Here is a 27,620-nt window from a genome sequence, read left to right on the forward strand (position 1 = left end):
TAATAACTATTTAATAGCTACCTAGTTAAAATAAATACAAAATTACATGTAAAATAAATCCTAACCTAAGTTACAAATACACCTAACACTACACTATCATTAAATTAATTAAATAAATTACATACAATTAGCTAAAATAAAATACAATAAAATAAACTATACTATAATACAAAAAAAACAAACACTAAATTACAAAAAATAAAAAAGAATTACAAGCAGTTTAAACTAATTACACCTAATCTAAGCCCCCTAATAAAATAAAAATACCCCCAAAATAAAAAATTCCCTACCCTATTCTAAAATACAAAAGTAATCAGCTCTTTTACCAGTCCTTAAAAGTGCTTTTTGCGGGGCATTACCCCAAAGTAATCAGCTCTTTTACCTGAAAAGAAAAATACAATACCCCCCCCAACATTACAACCCACCACCCACACACCCCTACTCTAACCCACCCAAACCCCCCTTAAATAAACCTATCGCTAACCCCCTGAAGATCATCCTACCTTGAGTCATCTTCACCCAGCCGAGCCAAATTCTTCATCCAAGGTGCGCAGAGGAGGTCCTTGATCCGGTAGAAGTCTTCATCCAAATGGCTAAGAAGAGGTCCTCCATCCGGTAGAAGTGTTCATCCAGGCAGCGGCTTCAATCTTCATCCATCCGGAGCGGAGCCATCTTCAACGGAGCCGACGCGGAGCCATCCTCTTCAACCGACGGACTAACGACGAATGAAGGTTCCTTTAAGGGACGTCATCCAAGATGGCGTCCCTTCAATTCTGATTGGCTGATAGAATTCCGATCAGCCAATAGAATGCGAGTTCAATACGATTGGCTGATTTGATCAGCCAATCGGATTGAACTTCAAGCTGATTGGCTGATTGCATCAGCCAATCAGATTTTTTCTACCTTAATTCCGATTGGCTGATAGAATTCTATCAGCCAATCGGAATTGAAGGGACGCCATCTTGGATGACGTCCCTTAAAGGAACCTTCATTCATCGTTAGTCCGTCGGTAGAAGAGGATGGCTCCGCGTCGGCTCCTTTGAAGATGGCTCCGCTCCGGATGGATGAAGATTGAAGACGCCGCCTGGATGAACACTTCTACCAAATGGAGGATCTCTTCTTGCCCTGCTTGGATGAAGACTTCTACCGATGATGGACCTCCTCTGCGCACCTTGGATGAAGAATTTGGCTCGGCTGAGTGAAGACAACTCAAGGTAGGGAGATCTTCAGGGGGTTAGCAATAGGTTTATTTAAGGGGGGGTTGGGTGGGTTAGAGTAGGGGTGTGTGGGTGGTGGGTTGTAATGTTGGGGGGGTATTGTATTTTTCTTTTCAGGTAAAAGAGCTGATTACTTTGGGGCAATGCCCCGCAAAAAGCCCTTTTAAGGGCTGGCAAAAGAGCTGATTACTTTTATATTTTAGAATAGGGTAGGGAATTTTTTATTTTGGGGGCATTTTTTATTTTATTAGGGGGCTTAGATTAGGTGTAATTAGTTTAAACTGCTTGTAATTCTTTTTTATTTTTTGTAATTTAGTGTTTGTTTTTGTATTATATAATAGTTTATTTTATTGTATTTTATTTTAGCTAATTGTATGTAATTTATTTAATTAATTTAATGATAGTGTAGTGTTAGGTGTATTTGTAACTTAGGTTAGGATTTATTTTACAGGTAATTTTGTAGTTATTTTAACTAGGTAGCTATTAAATAGTTATTAACTATTTAATAGCTATTGTACCTAGTTAAAATAAATACAAAGTTGCCTGTAAAATTAATATAAATCCTAAAATAGCTACAATGTAACTCTTAGTTATATTGTAGCTATATTAGGGTTTATTTTATAGGTAAGTATTTAGTTTTAAATAGGAATAATTTAGTTAATTTTAGGACTATTATTTCGTTTAATTTAAATTATTTTTATGTTAGGGGGGTGTTAGGGTTAGGGTTATAGTTAGGTTTAGGGGTTAATAAATTTATTATAGTAGCGGCAACGGTGCAGGCGGCAGATTAGGGGTTAATAATTGTAGGTAGGTGGCGGCGATGTTAGGGAGGGCAGATTAGGGGTTAATACTATTTATTATAGTGTTTGCGAGGCGGGAGTGTGGCGGTTTAGGGGTTAATACATTTATTATAGTGGCGGCGAGGTCCGGTCGGCATATTAGGGGTTAATAAGTGTAGGTAAGGAAGCGGCGACATTGGGGGGGCAGATTAGGGGTTAATAAATATAATATAGGGGCAGCAGATTAGGGGTTCATACTGATAATGTAGGTTGCGGCGGTGTCCGGAGCGGAAGATTAGGGGTTAATAATATAATGTAGGTGTCAGCGATAGCGGGGGCGGCAGATTAGAGGTTAATAAGTGTAAGGTTAGGGGTGTTTAGACTCGGGGTTCATGTTAGGGTGTTAGGTGCAGACTTAGAGAGCTGAACGCTGCTTTTTTGCAAGTGTTAGGTTTTTTTCAGCCAGCTCAGCCCCATTGTTTCCTATGGGGATATCGTGCACAAGCACGTTTTTCCAGCTTACCGCTACCGTAAGCAACGCTGGTATTGAGGGTTGAAGTGGAGCTAAGTTAGGCTCAACGCACCCTTTTTTGAGCTTAACGCAGCCCCTCAGACAACTCTAAATACCAGCGTTGTCTTAAGGGTGCGTTGGGAAAAAAAGCAGCGTTAGCTACGCGGGTCTTTACCGACAAAACTCTAAATCTAGCCATATGTGTTTTACATATATTTACAGTATATTTGCTACGTGGTTGTGATCATCCCAAACCTACCTCACATAAAACGCAGCTTTTTAGATTAGAAATATTTAAAGATCTTAAACCTAAGTGCAACATATGTTGTGTAAATGTTTTCAAATGTATGGGACATGAATATATATACAGATATAAGCTAGTTGTATTTAAATAAATTGTTGATGAAACTATGCTAGTTAGTTAGATATTACTCCCAATAATTAAATAGGTGATATCTAGAGTTGAGACCCTCTGGATGTCTAGTGCGCAACTTAAACATCCAGAAGATCTCGTATAGCTGTTCCCCTTAATACCTTACCTCCCTCCCAGATCCCTTGCCAAACATCACGGATATCCCCAAAATTGGTGTCAGACCAATTTTTCTAAATGAAAATACGAGATTCAGCACACGAGCATGCACGTGCACCCACACATCCCCCCTGGCCGCTTCCGCCGACTGTGGTACATCAGTCTACTACCAGATCAGTAATCAATTACATCGATGGGTCACCCACCCGCATTCCCACCAGCTGCTCCCACCCACCAACGATCGGCGCCATCAATGCCCGATGCTGAGAGGGCCATAGAGTGGCTCTCTCAGCATCGGTGTAAAAAAAAAGGTTTTACAGTGATGCCTCAATAACGAGGCATCACTGCAACACCTTGAAAGCGGTTGGAAGCAATCATGATTGCTTCCACTGCTTGAAACCCCTGACATTTTTTGTAGGACATACCCTATACATCCTTGTTCCTTAAGGGGTTAATGTGCAAGCTGGAAATAGAGCTCCACTCTACCCCTTAATAAGACAAATAAAACATTAAAGGCTAGATTACAAGTGGAGCGGTATTTAGCGCTCTCGCTCAAGCATAAACGCTGCTAGATTTAAGCTTTTTGTGAGCGTCGGTTAGCGCATATATTACAAGTTGAAAGCAAAAAGTTTGCACGCAAGCAAAACTCTAGACTTCAATGGAGAGCACAGAAGTATACAGTTATCACACACATCCTAACCTGACAGAAGTTATTAATATTCCACATTCCAATTTTCTTCACATATAGAAAAAAAGTTATTTTTATTGTAAATATATATGTATATATATATATATATATATATATATATATATATATATATATATATATATATCTGTATATACCTATATATATATAGTTTAGTCTGAAAAGTCCATTAAGCGTAATATAGTTTTGCTTAAACATAAAATAAACAACTGTGCAGTTAATATTTATTAAACAAGCTATTTTGGAGACATTTATCTGCATAAAAAATATTACATATGAAGTAGTATTGTTATATAAAAAAATATGTATATAGCAATGTATGAGTTTCAGTGAATTTCTAGTGACTGTCTATCAAGGAAATATAGTTTTGAAACTAAATGTATCTGAGAATGTGGCCCCTTTAAATAAATACATATAGTAATAGGACGATACATTGTATGATCTAATTTTTACATCGAACATTGAAGGTAAATGCAGTTTCATTTTGTTATATAGCAAATGGATTTCTGGTAATAAAAAGGTGTCCTTACATAAACAGTTAGCTATATATATATATACCTTGTCATATACCATATACCTTTTAACCTTATAACTTTTTAAATAGTTTTTATGACTACTTTTTATCAGATAGTGTTTATATGAGTGTAACTTTCAATGAATTTATGTTGTGTTTAGTGCAATTTTTTTTAATGAAATACACTTTATCTGTTAATCCGAGGAGAGTAAAATGTGATTGCGCTCTCGCGATTGCGTTTACGTTTAGCTTGTAATATGAGCACTATTTCTGTTGCACATAAAACCCGATATCAATTGAGCGCAAATGCGCAACAGTTGTAATCTAGCCCTAAGTGCCCTAATCAACTAAATCTATTAATTCTTGCTAAATATATAATGCAAATTATGAAATACATGTATATATGATTATGTATATTGTGACAGAACCCAAGGCATAGTAATGGAAGGTGTCTATATTCCCTCAAAAGTGCTGCAGTGCGGGGTATGGTCTGACAACCCCAGGGAGAATTGTTATGTTCGTTTGCCACTTAGAGAAAATATGTGATTTATTTCTGGGTCCCTGGGTTGGAGTATTTGGAGAGTAGGGTGGGCCAGTGCTCCACTCCTCAGTTTGCAGGTAGCACATTATATCAAAAAGTCCAGTCCAGGAATTCTGTCTGACTCAGCTAGCTACTCACCTGCATGTGGTAATTGACAGCAGGTGCTAATAAAATCCCCAGTCAGGGGTTGAGAGGTAGATTTGCCAGCAGTAAAGGGAAACTGCAAACACTCTCCTGAGAGACTGAGAGGAATTGTCTCTAAAGGACAAAGTTTGAAAGGTCTGTGCAATATTACTTTTGTGAAAAGCTACTTAGTGCAGACAGTTGTACTTGCTAGTAAGTGCTCAGTGGAGCAAGCCTCTTTTGTTTTGTTTATGTTTATTTTGCCTGTTTTTTTGCCAGACCTGATAATAAACAGACTGTATTTTATAAAGCTACAACCTTGTGTGGTGTTTCCAGCTTTGAGGACTGTGTGTTTCCAAGATCCCAGGTCACATATGGTGGAGAATGTGGGTAACACACTGATAGTCTGTTAAGGAAACAATACCACACTTAAAATGGAGGAAGTTGTAAAGGCTTTACTGCAGGCTACTGCCAGCCAGCAAGAAAATATTGCAGTGCTACAAAAACTGGTATTAACACAAAGAGAGGAACAGCAGAATATCACACGTACCATGCAGCAGGAGATTCGAGGCCTATCTGAAAGACTGGGCAGGTGTGCTGCAGAAATTCCACACAGTTCTAAGACTCTGAGAGTGAGTAACTATTTGCAAAAGATGGTGGCTACAGATGATGTGGAGGCTTACCTGATGGCTTTTGAAAGGACAGCTGAAAGAGAAGGGTGGCCTGCGTCTGAATGGGCAAGTCTCCTTGCGCCAATTTCTGAGTGGAGAACCTCAGAAGGCATATTATGATTTGGAGCCTGAGCAGGCCAGTAATTATAAAAAGCTAAAAACAGAAATCTTGGCCCACCTGGGAGTAACGACAGCAGTAAGGGCCCAGCTATTTCACTCCTGGACTTACAGTCAAGACAAAGCGGTGCGGTCACAGATGTTTAACTTGATACATCTTGCCAGGAAATGGCTACAGCCAGAGGTCAACTCAGCTAGTCACATTGTGGAACAGCTCGTGATGGACCGGTTCCTGCGAGGATTGCCTGTTTCCCTGCTGCGGTGGGTTAGCCAGAGTGAACCTAAAACTGCTGACGGTCTAGTTGCCCTGATGGAACGCTATTTGACTGCCAGAGAGTTTCTACAAATCCCCAACCAGGAAAGACCTAGAACCCCGAAGATCCAGAGTCCCAGTAAATTGGGTAAGACTGTTCTGGGGAAAAGGGGGTATCGGGAGGAGCAGATGGGTTTTTACAACCCGAGGGACATTACAGCAAGGGACAAGAGTTTTGTGAGGCAGGAAGGGTCCACAATAGCCTCAAAGATGTTGTCTAATGCTAATATTAAATGTTTTCAATGTAAAGAGTATGGACATTTTGCAAAGGACTGCCCTGAGAATGATGTTGCTATGGAATGGAATGTTGGCAATATGAGAGACAATTATTCATTGTACTCTAGCTCAGTATATGTAATTACCAAAAATGATTGTTTAAATGGCCACCCTTGGTGCACTGTAAGGGTGGAGGGAAATAAAATTAAAGCTTTGCTGGACTCTGGTAGCATGGTTACGCACATAGACAGGGGTCTGTTGATAAATACTCCTATTGATAATTACCAGAACCTAGATATTGCTTGTGTCCATGGGGACATACACAAGTATCCAACTGCTAAAGTACTTATTAAAACTCAAAATGGCCCTATAAATCATAGAGTTGGTTTAGTGGATAAATTAGTCCATGAAATGATAATAGGCAGAGATTTTCCCCATTTTTTGAATCTATGGGATGCTGCTGAGGAAAATTCACCGGATTCAGTAGAGGGCGCTGTTTGTGACTTTACCTTTTCTGATTTATTGGGGGATGATTTAGACAAAATAACTCCTGCTAGAGGGAAACACTCAACCCCTATGGAAACCCTAGTTGGAGGTAATACTGAACAGAATAATACAGGTCAATCTAATATATCTGAACCTGATGTAGAAATAACTGACCTAGAGGTTAGCCCAAGTAACTTTAGGGCTGCACAATGGGAGGATCCAACTTTAGCTGTGTCTAGAAACTATATTTCCATAAGAAATGGCACCCCCATTAATACTGATAAAGCGCTCACCTATCCATACTTTGAAGTGGAAAATGATTTATTGTACAGAGTTGGGAAAAAGGAGTCTGTCAAACAGCTGTTAGTACCCCAGGCATATCGACACACTGTATTAAATCTGGCACATAGCCACATATTTGGGGGGCACTTGGGGATTGAAAAAACCAGAGAGAGGATTCTTAGGAGGTTTTATTAGCCAGGTGTAATGGCATCTATCACAAATTATTGTTCTTCTTGTCCTGAATGCCAATTAACTGCCCCTCTTACAGCATACCGTAGCCCCTTGGTGCCCTTACCCATAATTGAGGTCCCATTTGAACGCATTGGTATGGATTTTGTGGGTTCTCTTGTAAAGTCTGCAAGGGGGCACCAGTATATATTGGTAATAGTAAACTATGCTACACGTTACCCTGAGGCAATACCCATGCGTACTACTTCAGCAAAAGCAATTGCTAAGGAGTTAATGTTAATGTTCAGCCGTGTTGGGATTCCCAAAGAAATATTAACAGACCAAGGCACTCCATTTATGTCGAGAATTACAAAGGAGTTGTGTAATCTTCTTCATGTAAAGCATCTGAAAACATCCGTATATCACCCACAAACTGATGGTCTGGTAGAACGATTTAATAAAACACTAAAGGCTATGCTCAAAAAAGTAATTGATAAAGATGGGAAAAACTGGGATTTCCTTTTGCCTTATTTAATGTTTTCCATTCGAGAGGTCCCTCAAGCTTCTACTGGGTTTTCGCCCTTTGAACTTTTGTATGGAAGACACCCCAGAGGATTGCTAGACATAGCTAAGGAGACTTGGGAACAGGAGTCAACCCCTCACAGAAGTGTGATTGAACATATAACTCAGATGCAGGATCGGATGACAGCCATTATGCCCATAGTTAGAGAACACATGGAAAATGCCCAACAGCACCAGCAGAACAGCTATAATAGAAATGCCAGGGTTTGTGTGTTTAATCCAGGAGACAAGAGTACTAGTCCTGGTTCCCACTGTAGAGAACAAATTTTTGGCAACATGGCATGGGCCATATGAAGTCATTGACAGAGTGGGGGAAGTAAATTACAAAGTAAGACAGCCTGGGAGGCGAAAGGAGGTACAGATTTACCATGTGAATTTACTTAAACCGTGGAAAGAAAGAGAAACACTTGTGGCTATAAAAACAGCAGACCTCCCTACAATGGAGGAGAATGAACCCGTAGTCAATATCTCAGAAACCCTGACTATCCACCAGAAGAGGGAGGTAAAATACTTCATCAGATTAAATAAAGATGTTTTCTCCTCAGTCCCAGGAAGAACTACTAATAGAGCATGACATTGTCACTGAACCGGGAAAAAGGATAAATCTAAAGCCATATAGAATACCTGAAGCCCGGAGGGAAGCAATCAAATTGGAAGTAAAGAAAATGCTGGACCTTGGGGTAATTGAAGAATCCCAAAGTGACTGGAGTAGCCCAATTGTGCTTGTACCAAAGCCTGATGGCACAATCAGGTTTTGTAATGATTACCGGAAGCTGAATGCAATATCCAAGTTTGATGCATACCCCATGCCAAGGGTTGATGAACTTGTGGAGAGACTCGGGAGAGCCAGGTACCTTACCACATTGGATTTGACCAAGGGTTATTGGCAAGTGCCGCTTACAGGACGGGCAAAGGAAAAGACTGCCTTCTCTACTCCAGATGGGCTCTTCCAATACAAAGTGTTACCTTTTGGCCTACATGGTGCTCCAGCAACATTTCAAAGAATGATGGACCGGATCTTAAGGCCAAATGCTCATTATGCTGCAGCTTACTTAGATGACGTGGTCATACATAGCGAAGATTGGGAGTCTCACTTGTCAAAAGTGCAAGCTGTCCTTAATTCCATAAGAAATGCCGGTCTGACAGCAAATCCGAGTAGATGTACCATTGGCTTGGAGGAGGCCAAGTATCTTGGCTATTCCATTGGAAGAGGAATAGTAAAGCCACAACTTGCTAAAGTTGAAGCCATAAGGAATTGGCCACGACCTATGACGAAGAAACAGGTCAGAACATTTCTTGGGCTTGTTGGCTACTACAGAAGGTTTATCTCCAACTTTGCTACTATAGCGGGTCCTTTAACTGACCTCACTAAAGCAAAAGCTCCAGTAATAGTGAAATGGTCCTCTGAAGCTGAACAGGCATTTCAAAATCTCAAGGAAGCCATCTGTAGACAGCCAGTGTTAGTCACCCCTGATTTTTCAAAGGAGTTTGTTTTACAGACGGATGCCTCTGATGTAGGGCTTGGAGCATTGCTTTCCCAGGAAAGTCAAAGGGAAGAGCACCCAATACTATACCTGAGCTGGAAACTTCAACCTAGAGAAAAGAACTATTCGATTGTTGAAAAGGAGTGTCTAGCAATTAAATGGGCTGTTGAAACTCTCAAATATTATTTGTTGCGCAGAAAATTTAGACTAGTTACTGATCATGCACTTCTCAAATGGATGAGTTAAAATAAGGATAATAATAGTAGAGTTACACGCTGGTTCCTTAGTTTGCAACCCTATCTCTTCTCAGTAGAACACAGGGCAGGAAGTAAACAGGGTAATGCTGATGGCCTTTCACGTATGCATACGCTTTTGGCCATGGTCGCTCACCCCACTAGGTCTGAGCTGGCGGGGAGGATGTGTGACAGAACCCAATGCATAGTAATGGAAGGTGTTTATATTCCCTCAAAAGTGCTGCAGTGCGGGGTATGGTCTGACAACCCCAGGGAGAATTGTTATGTTTGTTTGCCACATAGAGAAAATATGTGATTTATTTCTGGGTCCCTGGGGTGGAGTATTTGGAGAGTAGGGTGGGCCAGTGCTCCACCCCGCAGTTTGCAGGTAGCACATTATGTCAAAAAGTCCAGTCCAGGAATTCTGTCTGACTCAGCTAGCTACTCACCTGCATGTGGTAATTGACAGCAGGTGCTAATAAAATCCCCAGTCAGGGGTTGAGAGGTAGATTTGCCAGCAGTAAAGGGAAACTGCAAACACTCTCCTGAGAGACTGAGAGGAATTATCTCTAAAGGACAAAGTTTGAAAGGTCTGTGCAATATTACTTTTGTGAAAAGCTACTTAGTGCAGACAGTTGTACTTGTTAGTAAGTGCTCAGTGGAGCAAGCCTCTTTTGTTTTGTTTATGTTTATTTTGCCTGTTTTTTGCCTGACCTGATAATAAACAGACTGCATTTTATAAAGCTACAACCTTGTGTGGTGTTTCCAGCTTTGAGGACTGTGTGTTTCCAAGATCCCAGGTCACAATATGCATATATCCACCCCTACATAGTTTTCAGCAAATATCAACATAAGCTAATGTCAGTAAAAAGCTCCCAAATCTATATTCATATTAAGACCTTTGGGAAACATGGTATTAAAGGAATTATCTAGTCAAAAGTAAACTTTCGTGATTCAAATAGAGCAAGCAATTTTTAGCAACTTTCTAATTTACTCCAATTATAATTTTTTCTTTGTTCTCTTGGTATCTTTATTTGAATGTAGCTTAGGAGCCAGCCCATTTTTGGTTCAGCACCTGGTTAGCACTTGCTAATTGGTGGCTACATTTAGACACCAATCAGAAAGTGATACCCAGGTGCTGAACCAAAAAATGGGCTGGCTCCTATGCTTACATTCTTGCTTTTTTAAGTAAAGATACCAAGAGAACAAAGAAAAATTGATAATAGGAATAAATTAGAAAGTTGCTTAAAATTGCATGCTCTATCTGAATCATGAAGGTTTAATTTTGACTAAACTATTCCTTTAAGTTTTTAAACCCAATGGCCTCTAGTTATCAAGCTCCGTACGTACCTGCCTTCGCCGGCCCCAATACGCTCGCCTAAGCTAGCCTACCATCGCCACCGCGGACCTGAATACGTTTGCCAAAGTTATCAAAAAAGCTGTCAAAAAGCCGCGCACCAAGTACGGGGTGATGAGCAGTGTGATAGTTATCACTCATCCGATCTCGCTGCTCTTCGGCTTTTCTACAGCTTTATTGATAAGCTGTCACTAAGCACTCACACTATACTATACTGTTCTACCCCCTATACCGCCGCCCCCGGAGCCCCCCGCAATGAAATAAAGTTATTAACCCCTAAACCGCCGCTCCTAGACCCCGCCGCAACTATAATAAATGTATTTACCCCTAAACCGCCGCTCACGGACCCCTCCGTCACCTACATAATACCTATTAACCCCTATCCTGCCCCCCCTATACCGCCGCCACCTATAATAAATTTATTAATCCCTATCCTGCGGATCCCGTACCCCGCCGCAACTAAATAAATTGTTTAACCCCTAAACCGCCGCTCCCGGACCCCGCCGCCACCTATATTAAACTTATTAACCCCTAATCTGCCCCCCCTACACCATCGCCACCTAAAGTAAATTTATTAACCCCTATCCTGCCCCCCCTATACCGCCGCCACCTATAATACATTTATTAACCCCTATCCTGCGGATCCCGGACCCCGCCGCAACTAAATAAATTGTTTAACCCCTAAACCGCCGCTCCCGAACCCCGCCGCCACCTATATTAAACTAATTAACCCCTATCCTGTCCCCCCTATACCACCGCAACCTATAATAAAATTATTAACCCCTAAACCTAAGTCTAACACTAACCCTAACACCCCCCTAACTTAAATATTAATTAAATAAATCTAAATAATATTACTCTTATTAAATTAATTATTGCTATTTAAAACTAAATACTTACCTATAAAATAAACCCTAATATAGCTACAATGTAATTAATAATTACATTGTAGCTATTTTAGGATTTATATTTATTTTACAGGCAACTTTGTATTTATTTTAACTAGGTACAATAGCTATTAAATAGTTAATAACTATTTAATAGCTACCTAGTTAAAATAATTACAAATTTACCTGTAAAATAAATCATAACCTAAGTTACAATTAAACCTAACACGACACTATCATTAAATTAATTAAATAAAATAGCTACCAATACCTACAATTAAATAAACTAAACTAAATTACAAAAAAACCCCAATAAATTACAGAAAATAAAAAAATATTAAAAGAATGTTAAACTAATTACACCTAATCTAAGCCCCCTAATAAAATAAAAAAAAATAAAAAATAATAAAAGTCCCTACCATATTCTACATTACAAAGTAATCAGCTCTTTTACCAGCCCTTAAAAGGGCTTTTTGCGGGGTATGCCCCAAAGTAATCAGCTCTTTTGCCTGTAAAAAAAAAATACAACCCCCCCAACATTAAAACCCACCACCCACATACCCCCTACTCTAACCCACCCAAACCCCCCTTAAATAAACCTAACACTAGCCCCCTGAAGATCTCCCTACCTTAAGTCGTGTTCACCCAGCCGGGCCGAAGTCATCATCCAAGGGGCGCTGAAGAGGTTTATTTTTATTTTACAGGTAATTTTGTATTTCTTTTAGCTAGGTAGTTATTAAATAGTTAATAACTATTTAATAGCTATTGTACCTAGTTAAAATAAATACAAAGTTACCTGTAAAATAAAAATAAATCCTAAAATAGCTACAATATAAGTATTAGTCATATTGTAGCTATCTTAGGGTTTATTTTACAGGTAAGTATTTAGTTTTAAATAGGAATAATTTAGTTAATAAGAGTAATTTTTATTTCGATTTATTAAAATAATATTTAAGTTAGGGGGGTGTTAGGGTTAGTGTTAGACTTAGGTTTAGGGGTTAATTAGTTTAATATAGATGGCGGCGGTATAGGGGGGGCAGGATAGGTGTTAATACATTTATTATAGGTGGCGACTGTGTAATGGGGCAGATTAGGGGTTAATAAGTTTAATATAGGTGGCGGCGGGGTCCGGGAGCGGCGTTTTAGGGGTTAAACAATTTATTTGGTTGCGGCGGGGTATGGGATCGGCAGGATAGGGGTTAAGAAATGTATTATAGTTGCGGCGGGGTCCAGGAGTGGCAGTTTAGGGGTTAATAAGTTTATTAAAGTGGCCGTGGGCTCCGGGAGCGGCGGTTTTGGGGTTAACATGTTTAATATAGGTGTTGGCGGTGTAGGGGGCAGATTAGGGGTGTTTAGACTCGGGGTACATGTTAGGGTATTAGGTGCAGACGTTTCCCATGGGAATCAATGGGATGTCGGGCAGCAGCGAACATGAACTTTCGCTATGGTCAGACTCTCATTGATTCCTATGGGATCCGCCGCCTCCAGGGCGGCGGATTGAAAACCAGGTACGCTGGGCCAGAAAAGTGCCGAGCGTACCTGCTAGTCATTTGATAACTTTCAAAAGTAGTCAGATTGTGCCCAACTTGCGTTCGGAACATCTGGAGTGACATAAGAATCGATCTGTGTCGGACTGAGTCCGGCGGATCGAAGCTTACGTCACTATATTCTACTTCTGCCAGTGTGTAGGGCTTGATAACTTAGGCGAATCAGCCTCGCCAGAAATACGCTGCGGAATTCCAGCGTATTTTGAGGTTGACGGCTTGATAACTAGAGGCCAATATGTTTCTCTTTGGTGAAGTGTGTTAAATATATTGTACATATAGGACTGGGGAATAGATTGTATTGGGATATATTATTTCAACTATTAACTTTTTTTGATTTTTCTATATAACATTGCAAAGAAATTAGTTTCACTTACTTGCTGTAGGTCCTTCTCTAAAGTGACTTATTAATACGTTTTTCAGCAAATCTTTTCTTGAATATGTCAGCCTGGGAACAAAATCCTCTAATGTAGTACAATTTTTCCTGATAAGTAAAACTGTCCTTTTGGAATATTAAATATAAATTTTCTGTCTTAGCAGCTTTTGTGTTAAGTAGGGATGGGCGAATGTACTGAAAATCTCCTGTGGACATTAGTTTATTAGAATGAAAATCCTTTAAAATTCAGTAATCAAATGTTATTTCCGGTTTTCAAATGTTACTTTTGTTTTCGAATGTTTATAATTAGATTGAATATACACATTCGAAATTTCAAATGTAACATTTGATTTAACACATTATATTCAAAAGTTCAATAGTTCATGTGGTAGGGAAATAGTAAAAAATGCCGGGTGGACACGATCCGCTGTAGCAAATCATGTCCACCCGGCATCGCTAAATGCAGCATATGCTGTCAGCATTTAACATTGCACAAGCATTTCTTGTGAAATGCTTCTGCAATGCTGTCCCCTGCACATTCGCGGCCAATCGGCGGCCAGCAGGGGTATCAATCAACCCAATCATATTGGATTCAGATGATTGCAGTGAGCCACCTAAAAGGTGGCGGACAAGTTAAGGAGCAGCGGTCTTATTCAAAGTAAATTACCAAATAAGTAGGATCCCTTTCATATGTTATAAGCACATCATCTCCTCTTCTTAATATTCTTAATATACATGTTATAAATCAATCAGGTTATTTGAAGGGAAATTAAAATATTGAAAAAACATTATACATTCCTCATTTGTTATCTAAAAACTAGACATGTGCATGGCGAAAAAATTCGGTTCGGATCGATTCGGATTTTTTCGAATTTCGGTTCGGAGCGATTCGAATTCGGAAAAATTTGAATCAATTCGGTTCGGATTTGTTTCAGATTCATTTGGATTCGAATAAATTTGGTTCGGAATTTCGGTAAGTGTTAGGTGGGATTAGATTTATACTGTACAATACTAGTGTAATCCATGGCCATCCGAATTTACCGAATAAATCCGAAGGAATTTATTCGGTAAATTCGGCAGTATTTTAATTCGGAAATTCGGTTCGATCCGAATCGCCGAATTTTCCGAATTTCCGAATCGATCCGAAACGAATCGCACATATCTACTAAAAACCTTATATCAGCCATCACAAAGGGCCTGATGTTCAAAGCATTGCCACAATAGCACTATGTTTTACAGGTCTCTATGTAACATACTTAAAATATATTTTTTTCTACAGGATTTTCACATCTTTTAAACTGTAATTCATGACCTCATTGGCTTTCTGCTATTTATCTTTTTAAGAGACCTTCAAACGAGATTGTGCATTTGTGAATAGGGAACGATCCAAAACTTGACCGTGCATACAATATTGAATTTATGATTATTCCAGATTACAAATGTCAATTTCAGAGTGTTTAACATAGGCACAAGTTAAAAAAAACTCTTTGCAAATAGCCGTGAAATAGTCTAACATGTGAAAAGCCCTTCGAAGGACAAATATCAAGTGTCTTGAGGTGCCGAGTTCAATAAGTGAAAAATTGTCTCTACAAGCTGTTTAAAAGTGAGCCAAAAATGTATTGTGGTCACCAAGATCTTTTTTGGCTCTATAGGGCTTTTTCCAAGCATCTAAAAACCTGTTAACCTAGTCAGTCAAAATCGCACTATTATGATCACTCCAAATCTAAAAGTAACCTATTTGGTCAAAAAACATCTGAAAAAAAGGCTCCTGATAGAGGGTTTCATAACGAGAGGAGCAGTAATTACCAATCCCACTAACACGCTAACTCCACTCAACTTCTGCTCTTTGCGTGCATCTGATAACGAGCGTATTACAAGTTGAAATTAACCCGAAGCATGCAAAAAGCAGAAGTTAGAATATTGTGATCGCGTTAACGTACTTTTCCAAAGACGTCAATGGAGAGAGGAAAATGGAAAAAAACTTAACACCCAAATCACCATAAGCCACCTAACCCGCCCTGCTAAACTATTAAACACTAACCTGCTGCATAGCCCACCACAAAGTCCCCTCTGTTCTATTAACCCCTAAACCGCCACCCCAAAGCAAAATACCCACTAACAACTAAACCCCCTAACCAGCTAACCCCTTAACCTAACAACCCTTAAGTTACCCTCCAAAAAAACCCTAAAAGTAACTTAAAAAAACAACCTAACCTTACCTTAAAAAAAGCTAACCTTACAGTAAAAAAAACAATACAACCTAACCTTACCTTAAAGAAAACCTAAATTTACCTTAAAAAAACAAAACCTGACCTGACCTAAAAAATAAAATAACTTAACATTACAGAAAAAACTACCATTACAGAAAAAAATAAACAAATTACCAAAAATAAAAAACAGTTATGCCTATTTTTAAATTCCACTTACAAAAAAAAAAAAAAACACCACAAAATAAAAAAAATATATACTAACAACAGCAATTGGCCTTAAAAGGGGCTTTTGATCATCAGGGCTACAGTCTCATCTGCTACTTTCGTACTTCTAAACATTGGTTTAGCCATTCTTATAAGCTGGGCTTCTCTTTGTCTTTAGAATCTATTTTGGAACTGAATGACTTGTCCATTTCAGTGGAGGTCTTTATAATGTCTAAACTAGCATATTTGATGACAGATGTAAAATAAACCCATTTGATATCATATAATATTGATGTCATAAAACATTTTTTAAATGTTTATACATATCCTATAACTTGATGATTATTCTTCCCAAGGGATATTAAGTCGACCATACATGGACCCAACACCCATTGTGGCTTATGGGATATGGTTGCTCCTCACTGGCAGGCCCTGAGAAAACCTATATATCTGCTGATGTCAAATTTAGAGGGGAAATTCCTTCTTTGTGAAAGTCACATTTTTAGCTAAAAAAGGCTGTGTCAGGTGTTGTGATTAGCCACAAAGCAAAATATATGTATGTTATATTTATATTTGTAAATGTTAATTGGGTATGCAAGAACACGTCATCCAAGAAAGGGCTAGATTACAAGTGAGGCGCAAACGGTTTTGCACTAGTTTAATCGTGTTTTCTTTCATGTAATTGGCAAGAGTCCATGAGCTAGTGACGTATGGGATATACAATCCTACCAGGAGGGGCAAAGTTTCCCAAACCTCAAAATGCCTATAAATACACCCTTCACCACACCCACAATTCAGTTTTACAAACTTTGCCTCCCTATGGAGGTGGTGAAGTAAGTTTGTGCTTGATTTTCTTCTGTGATATGCGCTTCTGAGCATTTTGAAGCCCGATTCCTCTCAGAGTACAGTGTTTGTCAGAGGTATGTGAAAGGAGTATCACTTATTGATTCTATGGTTTTCCTCACAGGAAATCTTTTCATAGGTTCTCTGTTATCGGTCGTAGAGATATTCCATTACCTCTACTGATACTTTTTCAGTACTGGTTTGACTATCTGCTATATGTGGATGGGTGTCTTCAGGTAAGTATGTTTTCATTACTTAAGACACTCTCAGCTATGGTTTGGCACTTTATGTATTAATATAAAGTTTTAAATATATGTATTGTACTTATATTTGCCATGAGTCAGGTTTATGTATATTTCCTTTTGCAGACTATCAGTTTCAAAATTGGGAAACATATTTAGGAAGTTATTTTTTCTTACCTGGGGTATAGTCTTTTCTTCAAATTGACTGCTTTTTCATTAAATTTTGCAGGCAAAATTAGGCTCGCTAGGTCGCAAAATGCTGATATTTATTGCATCATTCTTGGCGCAAGAATTTTTTGGCGCAAAGGTACGTTCAGTGACGCAAATTTGTCATTTCCCAGATCTTAGTTGGTGCCAGATTCCCTTGCACAAAGTTGCGTCTGCCATGACGCGAGTTGTGTCATTTTCGGATGTTGTTAGCACCAAAAAAATTCATTTTGCATTGTGCGTTATACTTGGCACCAAATAATTTAATAATTTAAACCCCACTTCCTATATGCCCCTTGCCTTTTTTTTATGCTCAGAGGGCTATGCTGTTTGCATTTTTTTCCCATTCCTGAAACTGCCATATAAGGATATTGATAATTTTGCTTTATATGTTGTTTTTGTCTCTTACATTTGCAAGATGTCTCAATCTGATCCTGTCTCAGAAACAACTGTTGGAACCCTTATGCCTGATAACAGTTCCACCAAAGCTAAGTGTATCTGTTGTAAGTTAGCAGAGATTATGAGGCCTATTTATCAAGCTGTCAACCGCAAATACGCTGGAATTCCGCAGCATAATTGTGGCCAGCTTGATTCGCCTCATTTATCAAAGCCTACAGACCGGCAAAAGTTGAAATCTATGATGTAACATATGATCCGCCAGTCTCAGTCCGACACAGATCGATGCTTACGTCATTGCAGATGTTCCGAATGCAAATTCGTCACTATCTGACTACTTTTGCTAGTTAACAAATATCTAACAGGTACGCTTGCCACTATTCCGGCCCAGCGTACCTGCTTTTCAATCCGCTGCCCTAGGAATCATAGGGAGTCTGAAAGCAGCGAAAGCTTATGTTCGCTGCTGCCCAATATCCCATTGATTTCTATGCTAGAATAAAAGTTATGTTTACACCTAACACCCTAACATATACTCCGAGTCTAAACACCCCTAACCGCCGCCACCTACATTATATTTATTTACCCCTAATCTGCCGCCCCAACATCGCCGCCACCTACATAAAAGTATTAACCCCTCTCCCTATTACATGAGGTTTAAGTTGCGGTCGCCATCTTGGGCCTATCTATTACTCTGCACACATGGGCATACAGCCCGGATCTCAGCAATCAATCAGGACACCCCAGATGATATCTTAGCCTGAAACCGTAAGTGACTATAGTACATTACATGAACTGAATCACCTTATCTGCCCTGTTAAATTAACATCACCTACATGGTGTGCATGTCACAACGCAACAGTTGCACTCTCTATGGCTTAATAGGATACGCAAGGCATTAAATCTACAGGGGACCCTGCAAACCTCTACAACATATTTTTTTATAGCAGAGAGCTGGTTTGACTGCATGATGCCTAGCAATAACAGCAATTAAAATGGGACTTGTTTGAGACCTCAATGTAGTGCAACTGTAAACACACTATCACAGCTCACCAAGTTTGTGGCGAGGGAGATTCTGCCACCTTATTTAAGCTACATAGCAGTGTCCTTTAACAATTAAAATTGATAGAGGAATCCAGCTTAGTGCATACAAATAATACCATCAACATGTCGCCAAAAAGGGCGCCTAAGCAGGATAAACAAGCAAAAAGCTCAGCAGCTGCAAATAAATCTGTGAGCTCCTTTTTCAAGGTTTCTGATAATTCTCAAGCTACTTCACAGGAACATACCACGCTTAAAGGCCCAGCCATCTCATCCTCAGACAGTGAGGATAGTGCTGCAGAAGAACCTATACAATTAAGTAAGGCTTTCCTGGCCTCTATTCCCTCTAAAGCAGATTTGGACAATATAGTAGTTAAAGTTCGCTCCTGTATAAAGGAGGAGTTGGCAGGTCTAAGGAGATATATGACAGAAATTGGGAACCAAGTTGAAGCTTTAGAGGAAGATAATGATTTCAACCAATCTGAAATTTCTAACCTACAAACCATGGCCCAAGCTGAAGATCTATTTCTTACTCAGTTACAAGATAAATTGGAGGATCTGGAAAATAGGGAACGCCGTCAGAACCTCTGCATAAGAGGAATCCCTGAATCTATCTTACCCAACACCATAACTGAATATCTACAAGGTCTCTTCTCACATCTTCTAGGCCCATCGTCGACAGTGGACACATCAATGGACAGAGCCCATAGAGCACTGCGGCCGAAGCCTCCAGATCACGCACCTCCACGTGATGTTGTATTAAAGTTAAAAGACTATCAAGCTAGAGAAGAGATACTTCGTGCAGCCAGACAACTTAAGGATATCAACTTCCAAAATTGCCATCTGCAAATCTTCATGGACCTTGCCCCTCGCACGCTGCAAAGAAGGAGAGAATTTCTTCCCCTCACGACCATCCTCAGGGCAAAGTAAATTTTATACAGATGGGGGTTCCCCTGTTTCATCCAAGTGTCTCATAAAGGCACCAAGCTCATATGCAAGTCCCTCGCAGACGCCTCAACCTTTTGCTCTACCCTAGGAATAGATCCTCCATTACCAGCACCGGATCCTGATGATCAGCCATCTTCTAACAAGCCACTACCACAAAGACTTCCTCACAACCCGTGGGTGCAATCCCAGTCGAAGAAGACAAAAACACCTCATGTGGCAACCCTTACAGACATCTCTTGAATTTTGCCATTCATCGTGGTGGTGAGACCCACCTGTAGTGCTTTAAATTACCTAACCTGCATAAACTGTTGTTGTTTCTTCCTTTTGCCAGTTAATGTTTTGAAATAGAGCAGAATGCTCTGAATTTTAGTCTGTAGTAGTTAATTACTGCCCAAATAGCTTTCAGTCTAGTTTAACAGACATAATTTGTTTCGTAATTATACTAGTTACATTTCTTAGAATGGGAAAGGCCCATCTTCCCCGTTCAAGTGGCACAGGATGTCACATTGTTTGTTTGCATTGTTGTTGTTTTTGTTGTTTTGTTTGTATGTTGTTCACTTTTTGTTCACGATCACCATATCACAGTGTTTATTGTGTTGCAATCAAGTGAAATCCTCAGACCCACTACATTATCTCTTGTTGTTCTACCCAGCATTGCCCGAATACCTGTCTTTGCAGTTTAACACCTTATTTATTCTACCATAGCTAAGCACATAGTGTATGTACCATTATGAGTAATTCCCAATCTATAAGAATAATGACACAGAACGTCAAAGGGTTTAATGCTCCTCATAAGTGCTCCAAAGCTTTTATTGATATCACTCATAGACATATAGATATCCTGTTTTTACAGGAGACACATTATTTAGATGGCCAGGAACCCTCCTTCTTTTCGTCTACCTATCCTACCCATTATCACAGCAGTCATGCTTCTAAAAAGATTTCAGGTGTTAGTATCCTACTCCATAGATCTTTACCCTTTCACCTACAACATATAGAAAAAGATGAGAGGGGAGATACTTAGCGTTATTGGGCCTGTTGGCTGGTAGACCAATCACATTAATGAATATATATATCCCCAATACGCACCAGACCTCCTTTTTTTGCAAGATCACGAACAACATACTGTCTTTCTCAAAAGGTTCACTCATCATTGGAGGAGACCTGAACACCCTATTAAATCCACTGTTAGACAGTTCCATTGCCCGCTCCCATATGTCCAGACGGTCTCTCAAATCAATAAAGGATGATTTAGCACTTATGGGAGTTCATGACACCTGGCGTGTTCAACACCCTACTAAAAAAGAATTTACTTTTTACTCTCCCCCTAATCAATCGCATTCACGAATAGATTATGTACTCATAGACCACTTTACCATTGCCCATATATCTAATACTGAAATATCCCCCACAGCATGGTCGGATCACTCAGCGGTACTTCGTGTTCTGCATTGGTCCTCCTTGCCCCACAAACCATTTCAATGGCGGCTAGATGATGCGTTATTGAAGAATGACCTTACACTAAAACACCTGGAGACCTTCTTAACAGATTATTTCTGTACCAATAATAGTCATGATATAGACCCATATATCCTATGCGAGGCTCACAAATGCTCTCTGAGGGGTGAATTGATAAAACTAAAGTCCATCCAACAGAAAAAACATAGAGCCCTGTATCGGGAGACCACCACACTTTTTCAGCCCATCTTCACAAACTGAACCCCAAAGACACGACTCTCAAGTTACAATTAGATCAGGCCAGACATAAACTCACAGAACTTTTGGACCAATCGGTAAAAACACAAGCTCTTAGACTCCAACAAAGATTTTACTTAGAGGGGAATAGGCAAGGCAGATTACTAGCCAGAGCAATCAAGACTAAACAATCAACCCACTTTATCACATCATTGCAGGACCCCCTAAATGGGACGACTGTAGAAACTCAGAGAATTGCAGAGATTTTTAAGAACTATTACTCTGACCTCTACAATTTATTTCCAGATAGGGATCTTAGAATCCATCAAACCAAATGCCTTCAATATTTAAATCTTCTATCTCTCCCGTCTATATCACGTGAACACTCAGACATGCTGTCAGCGCCAATCTCCGTAGAAGAAATTGCTCTTGCGATCAAATCTTTAAAGGTGGGGAAAAGTCCTGGCCCCGATGGTATCACAGGCACTTACTACAAAAAAATGTAGGAAGAAAAAAGGAGAAAATAAGGGAAGCGCTAGCAGAGCCAAAGGTTTCAATCACTTAACATAAATAGACATTTATTAAAACGAAAATACATATATCTTAATAAAAGGGACGTCTCCCCAAATAACACTGTAAAAGATAATCTAAAATCAGATCCTAAAACGGTTGATATATTGTATGGACCGCTATGGCATAATTCTATGTGCACTTTAATACGGCTTTCTCATATATACTGAGTACAGAGCTTAATCACTATTATGTCGATTATAAACCAAGAGAAAGTCAAAAGTTAATACCACCACTGCCAATCAAATATTGAACTGCCAGACAGATGTACTCTGGAAAATCCACAAATCTTACAGCGAGATTGATACCCAGCGTTTATCAGAGGTCTTATGAGTTAAGTTCTAGGCAGTTTACTTTACCCACGATCTCCTGATCGTATACGGTTTTCCTTCCCTGTTCGGTATCCTCCTCGAGTGGATCCGACTGCGGTGTCTCGGCGTCTGACGTCACTGAATAGAGTTCCGGTGAAGGGAAACAGCCCAATCTTTGCGCTTCTTGTAAACTTCACAGGTTCTTTCACATCCACCCTGCACTTAGTGCTTGATGCACCCAAGGGTATAGACAAGTGTGATGGAACGATGGGCACTGTGGTGAATATTAAAACTTCATTCAAACCACATGCCATAACAAGGATACTTCAAATAGGAAACAAAGTCCCAATGCTATAACCCGGGTTATGATTAAAGAATCCAAAAGATGTTGTGATATTGCATATAATAATGCCAAAATGTAGTCCTGCCAACACAGCCTAGAACTTAACTCATAAGACCTCTGATAAACGCTGGGTATCAATCTCGCTGTAAGATTTGTGGATTTTCCAGAGTACATCTGTCTGGCAGTTCAATATTTGATTGGCAGTGGTGGTATTAACTTTTGACTTTCTCTTGGTTTATAATCGACATAATAGTGATTAAGCTCTGTACTCAGTATATATGAGAAAGCCGTATTAAAGTGCACATAAAATTATGCCATAGCGGTCCATACAATATATCAACCGTTTTAGGATCTGATTTTAGATTATCTTTTACAGTGTTATTTGGGGAGACGTCCCTTTTATTAAGATATATGTATTTTCGTTTTAATAAATGTCTATTTATGTTAAGTGATTGAAACCTTTGGCTCTGCTAGCGCTTCCCTTATTTTCTCCTTTTTTCTTCCTATTTTATTTGTGACATTCTTAGGGATATTGTCATTTAAGGGGAGTTTGGTTTCTATATGTCCTAGCGCACCATTATCCTATTTATACAAAAAAATGTAGCCACATTGTCACACCACACTTACTATCGGTTACTATCTTCCTCTTTTAATATCTTAAATGGCACTCGCCAGGGGTGCCCGCTCTCTCCATTATTATTTGTGTTATCTATAGAAGCCCTAGCCACCTCGTTACGTAACAACCCTGACATACATGGACTCACAATAAATTCCACCTCCCACAAACTAGCACTATATGCAGATGACTTATTACTGACGCTAATACGACCGACGACTTCTCTCCCTGCGGTGCAGAGCTCCCTGGAAGAATTTGGCTCATGCTCTAATTATATCATGAACCAACGTAAATCAGAAATTCTCCCAATTAATTTATCCGAGATTGACTTACAAATATTGCAAATGCAGTCACCCTATATAATACAACATGACTCCCTTAAATACCTAGGTGGTCATTTGTCTACAAAACTCCAATGGATGTTCGGCCTGAATTATGAATCCCTCCTAACTAACCTCACAAGGGATACGTTGATGTGGATCTACAAAAAGACATCTTGGCTCGGCAGAATTGGGATTACCAAAATGATCATTCTCCCAAAAATTCTATATTTATTCCAAACCCTTCCAATACCACTCCCTACATCATATTTACCCAGACTACAAACAATTGTTAATTCCTATGTATGTATAAAGCGCCCCCCCAGAGTTGCCAAATCTACACTTTACTTTCCGAAAGAATCTGGGGGCTTAGGTGCCCCAGATTTATCTAAATACCACCAGGCAGTGTTCCTGAGGAGGATTGTGGATTGGTGCACATTATCAGCATCTCATCATAAAACATGGCTAGTCCTGGAACATGATATCACAAATATACCTCAGCTTGGGGTTTACTGTTGGCAATCTAAAACCAACATGCCACCAAGTATCTACAAAAACCCCAATATCAGGGAGACTTTTAAGGTCTGGTCAACTGTTATACATGTGCACCAACACATCTCCTCAATCCCTTCCCCTCTAACAATGGTATTCTACAACACTGACTTCCCAATTGGTATACCCATATCCACTAAATCCATAATTAGCCTAAATGGCGCATTACCATTATACACACATTATACCACAACAACATCTAGAGGGTCTTAATATAACACAATTCTCACATTGGTACAGGTATATGCAACTTAAGCACTTCATTAAATCCTATAAGAATACAACCTTGATAAACAGGGAACGAACCCCCTTGAGAGATTGTGCACTCAGGACACCCCTCCTAGACACACAATTTCTACATTACAACAGTTACTTATAACACGTATAAGAATCATACAAACTACAACAGTGGTCTCCTGGCACAGGGAACTCCCATATACTCTTACTGAACAGGAATGGTATACTATCTTCCAAAACACTTCAAGGTCTGCTCATTCAGCAACGGTTTTGGAGACCAACTACAAATTCCTTCTAAGATGGTACCTCACCCCTCACAGACTAAACTATATCTTTTCCAAAGCATCTGATAGATGTTGGATGAAATGCTCAGAGGAGGGTACTCCGTTTCATATATGGTGGAAATGTCCTCTAATAGGCCAATTTTGACAGGATATCAATCAATTTATGTGCAAATTTCTAAACAGTGATATTCCCTTGGACCCCTTTATCTACTTATTTCATGTCACTCCTAAGCTCCCCTTCAAACACTATACCACACTTTTTCACCTAGCTATAAGTAGCGCCAAACAGATAATACCCAGGCTTTGGAAGTCCGACAAGATTCCTACCCTACACATGTGGATAGAGCAAATGAAGAGAAACCTAGCCCTAGAGAAATATTTCTACTACATCAATGGTAAACTAGATTACTATGCTGAACTGCTGTTCCTTTGGGAATCGGGTCTCCCAGCGGGATCGGCTTGATGATACATACCTACACACACTAAGGCCTAGATTTGGAGTTCGGCGGTAGCCGTCAAAACCAGCGTTAGAGGCTCCTAACGCTGGTTTTGGCCGCCCGCTGGTATTTGGAGTCAGTGATTAAAGGGTCTAACGCTCACTTTTCAGCCGCAACTTTTCCATACCGCAGATCCCCCTACGCCATTTGCGTAGCCTATCTTTTCAATGGGATCTTTCTAACGCTGGTATTTAGAGTCGTTTCTGAAGTGAGCGTTAGAGCTCTAACGACAAAATTCCAGCCGCCTGAAAATAGCAGGAGTTAAGAGCTTTCTGGCTAACGCCGGTTTATAAAGCTCTTAACTACTGTACCCTAAAGTACACTAACACCCATAAACTACCTATGTACCCCTAAACCGAGGTCCCCCCACATCGCCGCCACTCTATTTAAATTTTTAACCCCTAATCTGCCGACCGCCACCTACGTTATACTTATGTACCCCTAATCTGCTGCCCCTAACCCCGCCGACCCCTATATTATATTTCTTAACCCCTAACTTGCCCCCCACAACGTCGCCGCAAGCTACTTAAAATAATTAACCCCTAATCTTCCGACCGCAAATCGCTGCCACCTACGTTATCCCTATGTACCCCTAATCTGCTACCCCTAACATCGCCGACCCCTATATTATATTTATTAACCCCTAATCTGCCCCCCTCAATGTCGCCGACACCTGCCTACACTTATTAACCCCTAATCTGCCGAGCGGACCTGAGCGCTACTATAATAAAGTTATGAACCCCTAACCCGCCTCACTAACCCTATCATAAATAGTATTAACCCCTAATCTGCCCTCCCTAACATCGCCGACACCTAACTTCAATTATTAACCCCTAATCTGCCGACCGGAGCTCACCGCTATTCTAATAAATGTATTAACCCCTAAAGCTAAGTCTAACCCTAACACTAACACCCCCCTAAGTTAAATATAATTTTTATCTAACGAAATAAATTAACTCTTATTAAATAAATGATTCCTATTTAAAGCTAAATACTTACCTGTAAAATACATCCTAATATAGCTACAATATAAATTATAATTATATTATAGCTATTTTAGGATTAATATTTATTTTACAGGTAACTTTGTAATTATTTTAACCAGGTACAATAGCTATTAAATAGTTAAGAACTATTTAATAGTTACCTAGTTAAAATAATAACAAAATTACCTGTAAAATAAGTCCTAACCTAAGATATAATTAAACCTAACACTACCCTATCAATAAAATAATTAAATAAACTACCTACAATTACCTACAATTAACCTAACACTACACTATCAATAAATTAATTAAATACAATTCCTACAAATAAATACAATTAAATAAACTAGCTAAAGTACAAAAAATAAAAAAGATCTAAGTTACAGAAAATAAAAAAATATTTACAAACATAATAAAAATATTACAACAATTTTAAACTAATTACACCTACTCTAAGCCCCCTAATAAAATAACAAAGCCCCCCAAAATAAAAAATTCCCTACCCTATTCTAAATTAAAAAAGTTACAAGCTCTTTTACCTTACCAGCCCTGAACAGGGCCCTTTGCGGGGCATGCCCCAAGAATTTCAGCTCTTTTGCCTGTAAAAGAATAAATACAATACCCCCCCCCAACATTACAACCCACCACCCACATACCCCTAATCTAACCCAAACCCCCCTTAAATAAACCTAACACTAAGCCCCTGAAGATCTTCCTACCTTGTCTTCACCATACCAGGTTCACCGATCCGTCCTGAAGAGCTCCTCCGATGTCCTGATCCAAGCCCAAGCGGGGGCTGAAGAGGTCCATGATCCGGTCAAAGTCTTCATCCAAGCGGGGCAGAAGAGGATCTTCCATCCGATTGAAGTCATCATCCAGGCGGCATCTTCTATGGTCTTCCATCCGGAGCGAAGCGGCAGGATCCTGAAGACCTCCAGCGCGGAACATCCATCCGGACCGACGACTGAACGACGAATGACTGTTCCTTTAAGGGACGTCATCCAAGATGGCGTCCCTCGAATTCCGATTGGCTGATAGGATTCTATCAGCCAATCGGAATTAAGGTATGAATTTTCTGATTGGCTGATGGAATCAGCCAATCAGAATCAAGTTCAATCCGATTGGCTGATCCAATCAGCCAATCAGATTGAGCTCGCATTCTATTGGCTGTTCCGATCAGCCAATAGAATGCGAGCTCAATCTGATTGGCTGATTGGATCAGCCAATCGGATTGAACTTGATTCTGATTGGCTGATTCCATCAGCCAATCAGAAAATTCATACCTTAATTCCGATTGGCTGATAGAATCCTATCAGCCAATCGGAATTCGAGGGACGCCATCTTGGATGACGTCCCTTAAAGGAACAGTCATTCGTCGTTCAGTCGTCGGTCTGGATGGATGTTCCGCGCTGGAGGTCTTTAGGATCCTGCCGCTTCGCTCCGGATGGAAGACCATAGAAGATGCCGCCTGGATGATGACTTCAA

Source organism: Bombina bombina, chromosome 5 (assembly GCF_027579735.1).
Source record: "Bombina bombina isolate aBomBom1 chromosome 5, aBomBom1.pri, whole genome shotgun sequence".
NCBI classification, from domain to species: domain Eukaryota; kingdom Metazoa; phylum Chordata; class Amphibia; order Anura; family Bombinatoridae; genus Bombina; species Bombina bombina.